At 42.5% G+C, this 5154-nt stretch overlaps 1 non-coding gene across 1 annotated transcript; it reads left to right on the forward strand.

Moving 5' to 3' along the window:
- Nucleotides 1-1325: 1325 nt before the first annotated feature.
- trnah-gug (transfer RNA histidin (anticodon GUG)) lies at nucleotides 1326-1397 on the forward strand. Its single transcript has one exon. It is a non-coding gene; the product is annotated as a tRNA-His (tRNA).
- Nucleotides 1398-5154: the final 3757 nt, after the last annotated feature.

Here is a 5154-nt window from a genome sequence, read left to right on the forward strand (position 1 = left end):
TTAAATGGGAGCTACACGTAAAATGAGAGCTAACCTGTCCAAGGATGATGAAAGGAATCGATTTGCTCACAGAAGGTAGGGAAATCCTGGAACTTCCTCCCCTAAAAATCGGTTGATATTGGGGGTCGATTGACAATTTCAAACTAGTGATTGATAGATTGTTGTTAGACAAGGTTGTGAAGGTGTATGGAATCATCGCACAGACCAGCCCTGATCTAATTAAATGTCGAAGCAAGCTTGAGAGGCTGAATAGCCACCTCCTGTTTCTATTTTCCTATGAACGTAACAGGACAGAAACAGAAACAGCTGCAAACACACGTTGCATTGTATTCATATTTAACAGCAAAATAACCATGCCACGCGCAATGATGCTGTCGTCAGGAAAGAACTCCCCCGACTTTCCTGTGGTTCGCCTGCCTCTCTCGCCCCTTCACCCCACACGCTGCATATTTTTAAACCGGTTTTAAATCTGTTGCTCTGAGCCAGTGCATTCTGCAGTCTCACAACTCTTTCTGCAAATATCGTTTCACTGCTTGCTTCTATGTTTACTGTTATGAATCTCGTTGAGGTGAAATGGGACTGCTTCGGACATCGATTTAAAATATGGCTTATTGGAAACACGTTGGGGTCATAATCTCGTTCGCACAGAACTGAATCTAAATCGTTCAAGTTGGAATATTGTATTTTCTGGATCACAATAAACAATATCTTGTTATAAATGTTGGCTCCTCATTTCCCTGGTGTCAGAGGAGGAATTGTCTACGTCCTTTATTTATTTCACGTTAGAGACAAACATAGGTATCCATTCAGAATCAACGCACGGATTGACATCGAGATAAATGCAGCGAGAGATACAGGCAGCATTGGCACACATGGCGGAATAGACAAGAGAGATGCTTAAATATAAAATGGACTCAAACTCTAAATGGAAGTGACAGGTGGCTGATAGATATGAGTGAGTGGAGGCGATAAACCAAAGGCGTGGTTTGAATCTGTGGCTTAACTAGTCAAAGCGCCTATCGAGTAAACAAAAGATGCTCGGTTTGACTCACAGCGGGGCTGGCACTTTCTATCTTCATGATTCACAAAGGGAGAGTTTCTTGGCATGGAACAGAGCTGCAATCGTTTTAAACGTAACTGGGGTTGCACTAGTTCCCATTCTGGATTAAGGCCCTATTCAGTGCGTGGCCTTGGTCGCTTACTACTGTGGCTACAATTTCTGGCGGGGTCGAATTCGGCCTCATCAAAAAACGATATATTTTCTGACCAGCGCCGTATGTAACTTTGCTGCAATCAGACGAAAACCGTGACAGCTGGTGTGTGGCGCCGTGATCGTATAGTGGTTAGTACTCTGTGTTGTGGCCGCAGCAACCTCGGTTCGAATCCGAGTCATGGCACATCTCGCTTTATTTATTTTATTCACTACAGCACCTGCTGATAGAACACAGCCAAACATCTATCCTTACAAAATTAAACAGATATTACGTTTTTAGCGGTGGGCACATATTTACTCCTTCAAACCCACCTCTTCTCCCAGCTTTTTCTGCCTTCCACAATCAATAGCACTCCTTTACTTTGCACACAATTCTCCCCGCAACAGTTTGTCTGGTGATGGCACTGATGCGAGGCTGAATGATGAAGGTGATTTGCTTCAATGCAAAAGAGGTCTTGTCACGGTCATTTAACTCACCGGGCGAAACATATTTTTTTCTGTTCTGAATCTGTCTCAAAGCCGACCATTTTTGAAAGTCGCTCACTTGAAGTAACGGAAGGCCCTTTGCTTACAGAAGCTGATTGTAGATTTTCAATATTGTCGATTTGGGTGCACGGGCAGGACAAGCGGTGAAGGCACGTTGTCACAGGGGAATTCTGTTTGGATGCAAAAATAAATAAACGGAATGGCTGATCGTGTTGCGAGACTAGGTGACCGACTTGATAACGCGATGGACTATGAATCCATTGTATTCTGCACACGTGTGTCCAGTCACATCCTCGTGGGTAGTGTGTTAAATATTTGATGCATGTGGTTCTTTTGTCAATCACCTGAAAATTCTTATCCAAATTCACCTTTTTTCCCTAGCTTGCTGCACTCAGCTCATGACATGTCTCAAATTATTAATATATACTTTAATGGGAAAATAAGGCAAGAAAATACACAATAAATTGTAGAACATTAAGAAGTGTAGTGGAAAAAATGGACCTTGGAGTGCAGGTCCACAGGTCCCTGAACGTTGCAGGCGAGGTAGATAATGTGGTTGATAAAGCATATGGAATACTTGCTTTTACCAGTGGAGGCATAGTATTCAAGAGCAGGAGGGTTATGCTTGAACTGCATACAACACTAGTTAGGCCACCACTAGAGTACTGTTTCAGCACATTACAGGAAAGATGTAATTGCATTGGAGAGAATGCAGAGGAGATTTACGAGAATGTTGCCTGGAACAGAGAACTTGAGCTATTAGGAACGATTAGATAGGCTGTGTTAGTTTTCTCTGGAACAGAGAAGGCTGAGGAGAGACGGTATTCAGGCATACACAATTATAAGTGGACTAGGTAGAGGTGTTAAGGCGGACCTATTTCCCTTAGCAGATCAGTCAACAAAGAGGAAGCATGAATTTATTGTAATTGGTAAGAGGCTTAGAGGTGATTTATGGGGACAATTTTTCACCCAGAGGGTTCTGTAGCACACCGCTGAAAGGATGGTTGAGGCAGATCCCTGCCCACGTTGCAAAAAGTACTTGGATTTGCACCTAAAATGTCGTTAGCTACAAGAGTACGGAACAAGTACTGAAAAGTGGGATGAGGCTAGATAGCTCTTGTTCGGCAGACGTGGACACGATGGGCCGGAATGGCCTCCTTCCATACTATGAAATGCAATGATTCGATGATATGCATTGGTGTGAAGAGAATTGTGAACTTTTTCAGGGTCACTATTATGATAAAAATATGTTTCACGTAAAGATAAACACATATTGAATTACTGAACAGAAGCATTGCAAAGTGGGTCCGCACATACGCAGGTAAACCAAATGCGCTTTCGATTACATCACATTAAATATTCGGTAATCACAACTGTAATCGCGCTCCATTGAAACAGACACAAACATCGAATGATGCCGGATTGAGAGCATATCAAATTTACACAAACACAGAATGATCCAGGACTGAGAGAATTTCTCTTTTACACACACAAAGAATGATCCAGCACTGAGACAATATCTCTTTTACACACACACAGAATGATCCCGAACTGAGAGAATATCCCTTTTACACATACACAGAATGATCTGGGACAGAGAGCACATCCGTTTTACACATACACAGAATGATCCGGGACTGAGAGAATATCACTTTTACACACTCACAGGATGATCCGGGACAGAGAAAATATCTCTTTTAAACATGCAAAGAAAGATCCAGGACAGAGAGCACATCCCATTTAAACAGGCACAGAATGATCCGGGACAGAGAGAATATCCCTTTTACACACACACAGAATGATCCGGGACTGATAGCCCATCCCTTTTACATACACACAGAATGATCCCGGACAGAGAGCACTTCCCTTTTACACAGGCACAGAATGACCCGGGACAGTGAAAATATCCATTTTAAACAGGCAAAGAAAGATCCAGGATAGATAGCACATCCCATTTCGACAAACACAGAATGATCCGGGACTGAGAGCACAACCCTTTTAAACAGACACAGCATGATCAGGGACTGACAGCACATCCCTTTTTAACAGACACAAAATGGCCCAGGACTTAAAACATATCCCTTTTAAACAGACACAGAATGACCCGGCACTGAGAGCACATCCCTTTTAAACAGACACAGCGTGATCCGGGACTGAAAGCATACAGCTTTTTAAATTATAAAAAGCCCCTTATGTTCAGGCTTACGACTGTTTTGACAATATTATTCATCTCTTCCTTGAATCTAATACTATCTTTAATTTCTCTTGATAGCCACGGTTGGAACATTTTTAGTTTAGTGTTATTATTCCTTCAAGGAATGCACATTGTAGCGAATTATCACATTTTCTTGAAATGCTTGCCATCAAACGTGAATTGGATAACATTTGATAGGAATCAATTGCAGGGCTGTGTTGAAAGTGTAGGGAGTGGGTCTAATTGGATAGCATTTTCACAAAGCCGGCTTAGTCATGATGGGACAAAAAATCTCCTTCAGTTCTGGCACTCTCGGATACTCATCGCCTACCTCGGTTTGATTCGTTTAGTCCTGTGTGAAACGAATAATAATTTTCTGCACGTGACTTCAGATTAATACATTTAGCAAAAGATTGGGAACATTAACGGACTCAGAAACATTCAATGGCTCTTCAAACTCTCGGGTCAGTGGACTTGCTAAACTATTAACATTTGAGATAATTATGGGCTGTTTGGAACAACAGGAGATCCTCCGGGCACTTGTATGAAAGCGCGGACGGGAGTTGAACCCACATTTTCCGGTTTACAGGACGGCGACATCACCACTCGATAACGAACCCTCTCATCCATAGCACTGATCTTATTTTTTCTGAAGCAACTTACTATGGATGCTGGGAATTGGAAATGCAACAGAAATTGCTGAACATATTCAGCAGGACAAGCAGCATTAGTGAAGTGAGAAACAGAGATAATGTTTCACGTCGATGATATTTCATCAAAACTGTCAGAAGTTGGATGTGTAACAGGTTTTAAGCAGATACTTAAGCAGGGCAAGGTGGAGGGGAGGAAGGAACGAAAAGGAAGGCCTGTGTCATGGTGGAAAGCAGGAAAGATTTCATGACCAAAGCAAAAGTGCATGATAATGGGATACTGCAAGAAACAAATATGCGTTATAGAAAGGGTAAGAGGGAATAGCAAGATCATTACGAACAGCTACTGTCCGAAAAATGGGAGCAGTTGCTAGAATCTGAAATTGTTGAATTCAACTTTGAGCCCGGAAGGCTGTAAAATGCCGATTGGAAAGATGAGCTGCTGTTCCTCGATCTTACGTTGAGCTTCATAGGAACAGTATAGAAGGACGAGACAGGCGACCGAAAGCTTGGGGTTCTCGTTGCGGATTGAATGAGCTGCTCGGTAAACTGCTCAACTAGTATGTGTCTGGTCGCCCCAATGTAGAGGAGATTTCAGTCGATAGAGTACA

The sequence above is a fragment of the Pristiophorus japonicus genome, unplaced genomic scaffold (assembly GCF_044704955.1).
Source record: "Pristiophorus japonicus isolate sPriJap1 unplaced genomic scaffold, sPriJap1.hap1 HAP1_SCAFFOLD_29, whole genome shotgun sequence".
Classification (NCBI taxonomy): domain Eukaryota; kingdom Metazoa; phylum Chordata; class Chondrichthyes; family Pristiophoridae; genus Pristiophorus; species Pristiophorus japonicus.